Source organism: Propithecus coquereli, unplaced genomic scaffold (assembly GCF_000956105.1).
Source record: "Propithecus coquereli isolate 6110/MARCELLA unplaced genomic scaffold, Pcoq_1.0 Scaffold288, whole genome shotgun sequence".
Classification (NCBI taxonomy): Eukaryota; Metazoa; Chordata; class Mammalia; order Primates; family Indriidae; genus Propithecus; species Propithecus coquereli.
The window spans coordinates 591,356-603,944 of NW_012148485.1; the positions used below are offsets into that span (position 1 = coordinate 591,356).

General features: G+C 44.6%; 1 protein-coding gene across 1 annotated transcript in view; it reads left to right on the forward strand.

Annotated features, from left to right (window-relative positions):
* The window catches only part of LIMCH1 (LIM and calponin homology domains 1), a 388,718-nt gene that overhangs the window by 180,944 nt on the left and 195,185 nt on the right, over nucleotides 1–12,589 (forward strand). Inside the window, exon 3 of the mRNA XM_012648487.1 lies at nucleotides 10,069–10,138. The gene's annotated coding sequence lies outside the window, so the exon portion shown is untranslated. The remainder of the gene's footprint in view (nucleotides 1–10,068; nucleotides 10,139–12,589) is intronic.

The window sequence follows — 12,589 nt, forward strand, 5'->3', positions numbered from 1 at the left end:
TCACAAAAACAAAACTCGGGGAAAGGGCACATGCGTTGCAATCAGAAATGGTACGATGACATCAGGCAAAGCGAGGCCGTGGGCGGGAGGAGGAGGAGATGTCGCCTCAGAGATGCTGCGGCTTCGTCACCAAAGCCCTTGTCTGCCGCGACGAGAGGCTTTGCTTGTTGTCTGATTCCTTCCCTGCCAGGGCCTCTGCCCTGGAGAACACATTCTCGGTTTCTCTGAATAAAACCTCATTTCGTGTCTCTGCCGCACACCCAGGACAACGATGGAGCTGCCCCAGGGGAGGTGGGTGCGGTGCGTTCCGGGTGCATCCGTGTATCCTGTCGTAATCAAGAAAGAAGGACCCGGAGACTTTTTTTTTAATTTCAGAATATTACGGGGGTACAAATGTTTAGGTGGCATAAAGTCATCCACGAGCTAAGGGTCAAAGGCCAGATACCACAATGGCTCGATAGAGAAAACAAAGCAACAAAGTTCGACTCAACAGAAGGGACAGAAATCTGGACCCGACACTTTACTGGTGTCAAACAGCCCCCAAGTCTTCCTTAGGGAGGGGACTCCACCACCCCATCCCCTCTTCCGCAGACCCACGGCAACTTAGCGAAATAATAACTGGTGGGAATGAGCTAGAAGCCTGTTGGGTGGCCCTTCTAAGGTGTGGGTGCTTGAACCCAGCTTTAGTCTTGGTCCTGAGAGAATGATTCATCTGCGATTAACAACAAAACTTGCAAAATTGTTCATTGTTACAGTCCATTGTCGTTTTAAAACTGATGTTTTGGGCTTTCCCAATACTTTGTAATTATTGGTCGTTTCATTATCACTTCACCCACCAAACAAAAATCGTGACCCTACCAAGGATTGGCTCTTGCAGTAGAGCTGGGGTTACAGAGACAATTAACCCTTTGCCCGATGGGGAAGCTGGACAGTTTCTGTGATGTGTGATAAATGGGGAAGCTGAAGATTGTTGGGACTCAGCGATGGGAGATAATGTTTCTACTTAAGAAATGGTTCAGTGAGGAGGTCACATTTAAGCTGGGTTTTGAAGGATGAGTAGGAGTTTGCTAGGGCACAAAGGAGCGAGGGGAGGCCTGTGGGGAAGGCAGGTCGGATAGAGGAAGCATCGAGCATGTGAAAGTGCTCAGCTCTATCACGGGCTTTGCATGTTTGGGACCAGACCTGGGACAAGTGCAAGGTGGGGCAGACGGGAGATGAGAGGTGGATGTTCGGTCACTGTGTGACAGGCCTTGAATAGTGTGTCAAAGAGTTTAATTTATTTCCCCATAGAACTAGTGCTCTCCACAGTCCTGGGTAACTCACACCACACCCGAGACAGTGTCGGCCCCGCCGTGGGGCCAGTCCCGAGGGGGTCGCCGGGCTTAGCTGCCGTGGGGCGCGTGTTCGGTGACGGTGTGCGGAATGAACAGGAAGTAGATTTAGAATTCCGACTGGCCACGCTAGAGCGGACCTCTCCTCTCCGGGACAGCAAAGGACGGCTCTTGGCTTGTCCCCATCATCCTTAGGACGGCGGACGAGGAGGGGAGACAGGAGTTAGAGGACAGGCAGACTCTGACGCAAAGCAGGGCCAGCGCCAGCCGTGGGTGCAGCCGCGGTGCAGCCGAGTGTGTCCCGGGAGCTTCTTGCTGTCTTTCCTTCCTAGCACCCTCCTTCCCTTTCCTTCCTCCCTCCCCATCCCCAGCCTTTCTGTTGCTTGCTCCCTATGCACAGGCCACACCCATGGTGGTCTGTCCTCCAAAAGGATTGACATCGCCTCCCCTCACTTCTGGTCTTGCATCTCTCCCAGCCGAGCTTGCTTAGAGGGGACGTGAGCCAATGGCTGACACATCGGACTTCCACCTTCCACCTGTGGGAGGGCTGGGCAGCTCGGAGGAGATGGTGATAATGCCTGCCATTTATGAAGTGTATGCTACACACCCGGCCTGGGCCAAGTGCATGAAATGCATTGTTTCACTTACATCACACTGTCTCGCTATGACGAGTAGGCATTTTTGTACCCATTTTACAGAGGAGGAAACTGAGGCTCATAGATGCTAAATACTTAAATGACTTGTCAAGTGAGTTCTAGAGCTGGGATTTGAACCCAGGTCTTTCTGTCTCTGGAGGCTCCTGTGCTCTTCCAGTTTCACGGATCCCAGTTCGGGAACTCTTAGTTCTGAGAACTTCTTGCTAAAGAAGTGTTGGGAGCCAGGAGCTGGCTGCTCATCCCCACCCAAGACTGGATGCAGAAGCCCGCGACACATCACGGCGATGTCACTTTTCAGGTTTTCTCTCCACCCTCCTGACAGTGAACCCAGCAATAACCGGTTCTGGCTGCGCCAGAGAAATGCTGATTACAGTCATTGATACATAATCGCTACGTGGCGCTACGAGATTGCACGTGTCACTGCCTGTGTCAGAGTGACTTCGGTCTCCGTTGTATTTGGTGATGCTCAATCCTGTTTGTGTGTTGCCAGCTTTCACGGTTCATTGGTCACACGTGTGTCATCGTGAGCTCGTAGCAGGGAAAACCCGGAGTGGGAGGCATGACAGGAAAGGCGTTTGGGGGGAGGGAGCTTGGTTACCAGGGAAAGGCGTCTGGGGGGTGACCCATGGGCACACACAGGAGCCCGGAAGTCACCGGAAGAGGAAGGACCCGGCCAGGGCCAGGTGTTGGAAGTGGTCGGCTGCGTGCGGGGGCAGGTTGATTAAGACGGCAGAGACCGGGGGCTGGAGATGAGTCACCGAAACGCGAAAAGTGGAACATCGCAGGAAAACACTCGGCCCGGATTAGAAACCCAGGTCCGTGATCCCAACTCTACCACTTAGGAGCTCTGACCTCAGACTTGTGCCTCAACTTCCCCGGATGTCAGTTTGCCTGATCTTTATCCCTCTTCTGGTCCCCGAATTCCATAATTTCCGGACAGCAGGTGTGGTTTTGCAGAGGACAGACTATGAGAGAGGCTGAAATGGATCAAAGGACTCCAAGATATTTAGATAATTGCCCTACGTCCCCGTCCACGCTCATAGACTATTTCATCAGTGTTAGTTTTTTTTAACTATTAAAAATAGGTGTGATGTGCAAGAAGAGCTTTATTTTTCCCTAGAAAATACAGGAAAGTAAAAATCGGTCCATTTGATTACAGCGTCCTAAATGTTAGCTCTTCTTCCTGCTGCTGTCCCAGCAAGATTCCGGGGAAAGGACGCGCCCAGGGGTAGAATTCCACATTTTGGGACAGGATTTTCCTGGGTACGGTTGGCCAAGGCAGGGTCCCATTTTACTGGAAAAAGCCCTACCAGGAAGTTGCGATAGTTCAGGTCGCGCTGGCTGCTGTAATTAATGACCCCTGCATCTCAGTGGTCTAGTACGATGGAAATGCATGTCCACTCCTGTATAGCCTAATTTTGACAGCGGCGAAAGATGCTCCAGGCAGCTACTGAGGGACCCCAGCTCATAGACTCCGTCCTCAACGCATGATTGCCAAGACTTCCCGGGTGTCAACGTCTCACTCATCAATGCAGAGGGACAGAGTAGGGAATTGTAGGGGGCGTTTTCCAGGGCCGGGCCTGGGCATGATATATGTCACTTCTGCCTGCACCGTCCTGGCCAGAACGCTGCTGTATAGATATAGCTACAGCCGACTGCAGAGGAGGCGGGGAAATATGGTTTAGCTGTTCCCAGGGGAGCAGGAGACAAGTGCGGTGAGCCGTCCCTGCCGCGGGTGCCGTGTTAGAATCATAGCACCCCTCCTGAGCCTCTCGCCTTCACAGGGTCAGGCCCAACTCCTTGGAATTCCAAGTCTACAAAGACCTTCTAAAGCTCCTACGATCTCCTCTTAGGTGTGCTCAAGGCAAGCGGCGTAAGTGTGACCTACGTTTGACACATTCGGGGCGATGCGTGACACCCCGCAAACGTTTGGTAGATGCTAATGATGGCAGTTTGCATGCAAACACTATTTCACTCGTAGGAAACTGCTCTTTGTTTCGGCTTTCACATTTCCTTATACTTTAGTAAATTTTTCTTGACCTCGGAGGGTTTATTAATTTTCCTGGTTTTGCCAAGGCAACTCCAAAAAGAAATCTTTAAAAATGACATCTGTAACGGGTTTATGATCAAGGTTAAATCGATCTCATGCTGAGGTTCAAAAACAGACGCCGTGTTAGATTAAATGAAAGTGCGTATACATTCGTCCAGGGCACCTAGTCCAGCCCAGAAAGTGATCGAGGAAACCACTTAGAAAAACACGCTTGAGCCAAATTAAAAGGGACACAAAGTGGGCGGTTTTGTGATCATAGCGCCTCCTGCAGCTGTGCAAACCAAGCTAATGAGACGATGATGTAATCTCCTGTTGCAAAGAATAAAGTGATTTCCCACGAGATTGAACTTGAACTTCCCAACCCCATGTTTAAGGTGTAGATGGTTCCTCTGTTCTCCCCCAAACTCTAGGATAATTATTAGAATTGAATTTCTGAATTGAATGACGTGTGGAGTAAGCTCAATCCTCTTAAAATTTGCAATCCTTTAAAAATGTTGCCTTTAATGTTTGTATTGTAGTCCAATAACATATAAGCTGCCCACTGGTATGATTCCTGACGTCTGGATGGTCTCGTAATGTATTCTTGGTTCTGTGCTCCTTGGAGACCTGTTATACGGGCTGTTGGTAGAGTCCGCATGAAACAGAACCTCTCTCTCCCAGACTAGGGGTTTAAGATGTGTTTTATAAAGGTTGCAGGTAGAAAAAAAATGTCTTCCCTTTGTATTTTATGATCATTGAACAACAGTCGAGAGGCTACCACATGCAGAATGTTGGGGGCATAAAGAGTTATAAAATGCAGAATGTCAGCATCGTTCCTGAGTGTCTCCACAATTGTTTCTTTAAGGAATCTAATTATTAGTCTTTGAAGAACGATTTTCCGTGGAATGTGTCACCGTATCAGAAACTCAAGGTCACTGTGCGTCAGGTGACGTGACAATGAACCGCCTGTGTGCGCGGTTCTGGTGTTCTCGTGGATTCTACGTCTCCTAGTGAGCATGCCCCAGGGGGAGAGACCTGGGTCCTCCCCGTCCTCCTTTCCATCTCTAGCGCCCAGCTTTAGACCAGACACCGCCTACGTCGGTAAATATTTGTTGAGTGCGCGAGGGGACATCTGGATAGCCTTACTTGAAATGGGTCACGGTGTGTTTCAGATTTAGAAAATAAAAGTTTAGTAGACGCCATTCAATTTACATCGTAACATATTTATTTTTGCTTACCCTCCATGCCATTAACTTCTTTCGTAATTGAGGATTATCTAAGACCGTAACTTTTCTTCCTGCTTCTAATTTTTTCTTGCCAGACATGTGCTAGGCAAACTATACACAGTTGTTGATTTGATTCATTTATGCGAGATTTTTGTCCAAAGGTGGCCAGAAAAAGAGAACAGGTAAAATTATTTTAGTCTTTGGCAGCTGGCTGATGAAAAAGGTGAAATAAAATAGCTTGCGTTTACCTAGCAGAAAGGGACATGCTCGGTGCACTAAATGAATAAATATGCAGGTTTTCACTTATCAAATGCTAGCAACAGACCCCATCCCACCGTAATCCCGGGTGGGAGGTGAGGTTTATTTTAGGTCCCCATTTTATTAAAAGGGAAGCTGAGACCTCGATCAAGCGACTTCCCAGTAACCTGGAGCCCAATGTGTTGGGCTTATCTGTTAACTGCTGACTCTAAATTCACTGCCTCTTCCTCCTCATCAAGCTGAATGTTATAAGTTATTAATATTTGTGATGTTTTATTTGTCTATGCTTTCTGATACCTACGATTTTTAATAGGCAGAAAATTTCCATATGGATATCGTTATAAATTTATTTTTATACCTATTTGCAAATGGTGATGTTTTAAAAATGTAGATCAGATCATCTCAGTCTCCATATTAAAAATCTTCTGATGCTTCACACTGAGCTTAGAAAAAAATCTAGACTCCTTACCTGGGCCTGGAGTCACGTACAACAAACACACAGCGTGTACCTGGGGAAGAATCGCTGGATAAACGGTGAATACTAACTATCTGGAAATAGTTCCTACTAACTGGCTCCCACGTCTTGGACATTTTAAATGTCCTTTATTTTTGTTTGTAGTTGTGGGTATTTAGCACGGCAGACATGGATGGTACCGACGCCCAATTGTTCTTTTGCGTAGGGTTATGCCGATTTCCCAGAAACGTCTTTTGATAAATACAAAGATGGTCTGTTACTATCCGGAGAGGGTCAACTACCTGTTCAGGCCTTCGAGCGACAGGTTTTGGGAAGCGTAGACCGCGGCGGGAAGTCGGTGTCCCGCTCTGCTGAGTGGAGTTGTTCTGCCCAGGGGGTGACGGTCTCCTCCCCTCTGGACCTCCCGGTGATGATGTTCAGATCATCCACAGACAGGACCCGGATCCGATGTTTCTCGTACAATAACCGTCTCCCAGCAGACGCTCCTCATTTTCCTTCTCTCCTGCCTGGTGTTGATGTGACCCCATTGCATTTGGATAGCATTTCTTTGCGTTTTTGACTGTTTTGTTTTGAGTTGTGCTTCGGTGGCAGATGCTGAAGCTGGACTTTCTAAAGCACCGAATTGCAGTATAAATGGGTTGGCCGAGAGGGGAACACCGTTCCGGCCGTGCTGCCGACAAGCGGTGTCCGTCTCTGGAGAAGTCTTCACAGCTGTTTGGGGCTCAGTTTTTTCCTTCTACAAAAATGGGGGGACGGACACAGGATCTGTCTCTACAGGGCGGCACTTGGGGGAATAATGAGCCTCAAAAGTTCCATAAATACAAAATAGCGTCATCAGCTTCATCACTTCAAAGAATTTTACCAATACGTATTTATTGAAAATATTTATATTTTAATTTACACGGGAAACCAATAGTAGTTTTTAATAAAATTGCAAGTGAATATAGTTGACTCTTACTCAAAAAAACTCATATACAAAAAATGTTCTCAGTTTAATGCAAAATACGAGATAAGCAGGTGTTGGGCATTTTGACAATGTGAATTCAATGTTATCTTTTGTTGTTGTGTGCTGTAAGCTGTGTACAGGGTTGCAGCAATATTCACATGAAAAAGTACAGCTGCCTCAATCTTGAAAACATTTCAAATGTTTAAGAGTATCATGACTTTTTATTTTTTAACTTATGGTGAAATATTTTGAGAAAGGTTGTAGTTTTTTGTTCTTTCAGGTAAGCTCTAGTGTTGTAATTCAATTGATTGATGATTGATTTTTACAACTTCATGTGATAGGAATGATCCTGCCCTGTAGGGGTCATTTCCCAAAGGATGAATAGGATGAACTATTTCAGACAATTCAAAGAAGCTGAACATGTGGGAAAGTGGAGTTGGAGCCATCATTACTAAAAATATTAATATAGTTCTTAGATACAGAAGAAAAAGGGCGCCTCTTTAAAAGAGAGTGTGTTTTTTTTTTAGATAGTGAATTTTGGAGTGGGGTGTTTTGCTATTGTTTCCACTTTGGCTAATTAGCAACAAGGCTCAGGTATCTGGGAGCAATGGTATTTCATTTCATTAGAAAAATCTGAAATTATTAAAGAAACGATTGATGTAAAATGCTGTGAGTTGAATTGCTATAAAGAAATACTTACACATAAACACAGAGAAACGTTTGCAGAGAACTTACGTGCCAGGCTCTGTGCTTGCTTCTTATATATTTTGTTGCATTTAAGCCGCGTTGGCCCCTGGGCAGCTGGTCCCGCTGTGTTTCTGTGCTACAGGTAAAGACTGAGGTTGGTGGATTTGCCCAGAGCAGCCCCTCCAGTGAGAGCCGGAGCTGGGCTTGGAATTCAGTCCCTTGGACCCCAGAGCCGGTGGTCTTACCTCTCCCCCGGTTCCGTAGGCCCACAGCGATTAAAGAGGACGTGGTTTGTTCTTTATGTGTTATTAGGGTAAAAAAAAAAATACTCAGTTATGCACTGATAAGTCATTCTCTGCAAGGTAAATTGCCCAACCTCCAAAATATATTATTAAGTGGAAAAACAAGGTCTAGGACAGTGCATACTATATGCCACATCTGTTTCTTTTTTAAAAAATTATATGTATTTGTATGAATTTTCCCCTGGAAAGTCTGTCAGGGTGCCTTCAGGAACAGGCTGGGGCCTCGCCATACGGAGGTGACAGTTAGACTTACATTTTCCCGTATCTCCTTTTGATTCTTGCGAACTGTCAACACTGAACACAAATATTATTTTAAAATTCAGTTTAAAATGACACTGTTAAGAACCACTGAGAAAAGTAATGTATCTTAAGAATTTTGTGCATTTAAAAACTTGGCGTTGGAGACACCATATGTATCTGTGTCTTTTAAACCAGAAGGTGTGGGATTTTAACACTGCCTGAGAGAGGCCCTGACCCAATCCTGGGCCTGACCGTGCTCGGGGAGGTTACCCGGCAGCACCAGGCCTCAATTGTATGAGCTGTAAAATGGGAAGAGTGAATAAGTTGCCTTCCAACTTGAGAAACTAGTATCTCCAAAACGAGTTATAAAGAAGCACTTTTTAAAAAGATTAAATTCACGGTTAAAACTAAGTGAGTTCGTGAAAACGGAGCGGCCACCTTGGCTCGCGGAGGACAGAAAGGCACCTGGTCATTCTTGAGTGTGACTCGCCGGCCGCGGCCTGTGGGAATTGCAGTCGAGGTTACCGAGAACCGTCACTTAACCTTGGCTGCAAGAACAGAGTATCTTGTCACAACCGCCGTAGGGACCTTTCTCCATATATTACATATGCAGTGGTGTCAAAGTCAAATATAATCTGAATTGAAGACCATTAAACTATTTCAAAGAAATTTTCTTACTGATTCATAGAAACCCACCAAACAGAATTTATTCATAATTTATTAGAATCTTGAATGACACGAATTGTAATAGAGGTCAGCAAACTTGCCGTAAATGGCCAGATAGCGAAACCTGTGTGCTTTGTGGGCCACGGGTTCTCCGTGGTCACTAGTGAACTCTGCTGTTCTAGCACAAAGGTAGCCGCAGGCAAGACGTAAAGGAAGGGGCATTGCGGTGTTCCAGTAACGCTGTATTTACAAGAACAGGTGTTGGGCCAGATTTGGCTCATGGGTCATAGTTTGCTGACCCCTGAATTATAATAAACTCCTGCCCTAAGTTTCTCTTTGCCTGATGTTCCAAGATAAGTTACCTGGTTGTCTGTGTAATTCCTGAATATAGAAATAAATGCTTCCATTCTACAACCCCTTACTTTCAATTACTGTTTTATGAATAATCAGTTTTGCAAAGACTGTACTCTACCCCATGACCCTGACGCTAACCGTATTTTAGTTTTACAAGTTTTCTTTCTTATTTCTCTTCATCCTGAATCAATATTTCCTGAAGACCAAGAAGTTATGGTTGTTTCTCTTGCATTCCCTTGCTTGTTTCATTTTTTTGCATAATTTCAACCTTTACCCTGAAAATCTTTTGCTCAAATATCTTTCGTGCTTAGGGAATCGTGGTCAGCCTTGTTACAAGTTTTCGGAATATGATTGGTCAACGTCCTATTGAACATACTCTTCCTTTTTTAAAAGAGTGAAGCTCAGCCACATTTAACAAGCCACTCTCCTCCAAGAGCGAAGCGGGTCTGGAGGTGGAATTTGTCTTGGCAGGTCACTTGCAAAGATACATGTTGGCCTCTAAACTCAGCACATCCCTGCAGAGACCCCAGCCTTAGCCAGGAGAATTGGCAACCGGCCTCACCTGACTTGTAATACCTGGCTCCAGTTCTAGACAATTCCCTCCCCACCTCGGTCCAACCTACAGCCTTGCCTTTTCCCCTGAAGCACCTCCCAGTCTCTGCGCTTTCTTCTCTCCAGCATTTCCAGATTCCAAAACCTCACCTGCCGCGGACAAACTTGATGTCAGCAAAGCTCTTTACTTACATGCACGCAGGCTGATAGATTACTGAGATTTACTGCGTGCTCTAAATGCACTGCTTTTCCTATCCAGCAATTTAGCTGTAGCCCTGGATAAAGGTGATTTGTGTGATCCATCTTGCTTTACGTCTCGCTTGACATTCTGCCTTTTTCGTGACAGGTTGCTGAATGCCATAAAGCCAGGACTTGTTAAAAAGATCAATAGATTGCCTACCCCCATTGCAGGATTGGTGAGTATACAGAATTGAGATTTATTTTCCAATATTCCTTTGCTCTAACCTAAGGGTCATGACAGTACCATTTATCACAGTTCTCTCCTGCAAAATATATTTCACTTGAATGGGGACGCATTGAATCCATTAGACTAAGAGGTCGCTTAAAAATGAAAGATTACCGTGGTACCCAAATGGCATCTTAATCTTTGTTTATGTTTTTCCCATGAGTGGTGAAGACCTTCATTCTTAAAGAGGTAAATTTGTTTTGGGGTGAGAGGCTGATAATTAGGTTGACCCCCCCAGGGGAAGAATCTGATTTTAATTATGTTTTCTCATTTCAGTTCTTCACTGCTTTCCCCTGGAATGGAGGGGAGGGTGGGTAGAGAGAGAGTTCCAAGAGAAAGCAGCACTTCCATAATAAATTACGTTTTCGATATTAAAAATCTACGTGGGTTTAAATACCACATTTGTAGACCGGCTATTCTGAAGACATAATGGGGCACTCAGGTGATCGAATGTCGTCTGGAGAACTGTTTAAACAAAGCCCTTGCCCTTCTGAACCTACCTACATAAGACCCATAAAACTCACACGCTCACATGTGGTCAGAAGCAGAATATTTTTCATGCGTTGATACGTTTCATAACTCTTGGCAAGTAATTTTAATTGTTAATCAATGTTGCCCTTTGTGTAGAAAAAGGAAAGAGGTGGAAGATTGGGAAGAGAACCAAATCTTAGTTCTGGAGGGAACCTGGCAAATGCACACACAGACACACACACACACACACAGCTGAGGACGTATGTGGCCTGGTAATAATTCACTGATTGTTTCCATTGTGATCGGCTTCTGTGCAAGTGCTTTTGCAGAAAGCAATGAGAAAAATGTCAAGAATTTAGGCAGGATCCTACGGAGTCTTTGCTGATTGTTGTTAAAAAGTTTCTTAGCTGTATCATGATGACTAATTGAAATTGGATGAGACAGGACAACAATTGTGTTTGAGAACCGTGCAGGTCCTGGTAGGAAGGCTCACGGTTTCAGCAAGTTTAATGAAATAGATGTTTTCTTTAAGAATTACTATTTCTGTGGATGCATTTTATTTCTCATATGGGTAGGTAGTGAGTTGGTGATTTAGTCATTAAAAATCCTTCTGATTTTGTTTGTCAGAATTACGTAGCCGAGTTAATACATAGGAAAATAAATTTGGAAGGAATAGATTTGAATCGTCTTACAAAATAAATAATCAACATATGGGTATTTTATAGATTACACATATTAATGTGTGTATATTTTAATTGCTTTTAAAACTTTTTATTAAATTCACCATGTTAAAGACAGAGTTTTAATGATCCTGACAAATACCTGTTTGGCCCCAAGGCTGTGGCATCCCCCTGACCTTGAAGTTCTGGGGTTTAATGTCATAGAAGAAAATCTTGCAGAGTAAAGTTAAGAAAAAGTCCAGGGAAAAACCCAGATGAGCAGAAACAAGCAGCTTCCAGTCTGGCAGCTAAAGAGAAAAGAGTTTTGAAACCTTAATTTAAGATGTGAATCATAAATACTTTTAGTAAAATTAAGTATTTGGGACACATGCATTTATATTATTTCTTATCGTGCATCGAATGTTTCTTATTGCGGATCAAGTTGCCTCTGTCTTGGAGCCGTCAGGCCATTTGGTGCAAGACAGCAAGATGGCCTCCCTCGCTTTCCTTCCTTCACGGACTGGACTTCTATTCTTCCTCTTTCTTTTTTTCGTGCAGATTTCCTTTCCACTTTGTTCTTTCCATTCTTTCTCCTTTATTTGCCCTTTTTCAACTAACACTTCCCCACTCACCTTCATCCTATATATTACTTATATCTTCTTTACTAATTTAATATCTTTCACCCAAAAAAATACTTTCTTAAGTACAGTCACTACCTATAAAGGGTTCAAATGACGTTAGGTGTTCTAGAGATGCCCTGAGTAATCGCGACAATTCTGAGGAAACAATCGGACAAGTCCAGATTCAGGGACATGACGCCAAACAGCTGGCCTGACTCCTAACATTCTCAGTGTCATTAAGATCCCATTCCATCCCCAAAAACCCTGGAAAACCGTTGCAGATTAAAGGTGACTGAGGCGATATGACAGCCAGATGCAGCGTATGATCCTTGATTGAGAAAAAGAGACCATAATAGACATTACGAGACAATTGGGGAAATTTAAATATGAATCAAATGTTAGCTAACGGTGTTCTCTCAGCGCTGGCGTTCCTGCGTGTGTATATAGGGAAGTACGCTTGCTCTTAGGAGGCTCATGTGCCGGGGTATTTGGAAATGAAGCATCGTGATGGGTACAACCAAGCCTCAAAATGTTCAGCAAAAAGGCTTGTGCGTGTCATGTGTAATTTTATACGCACACGGAGATAGAGGTGGAAGGAAATGTGGCTGTATCTGGATAAAGGGTACACACGTGTTGTAGTACTAGTCTTGC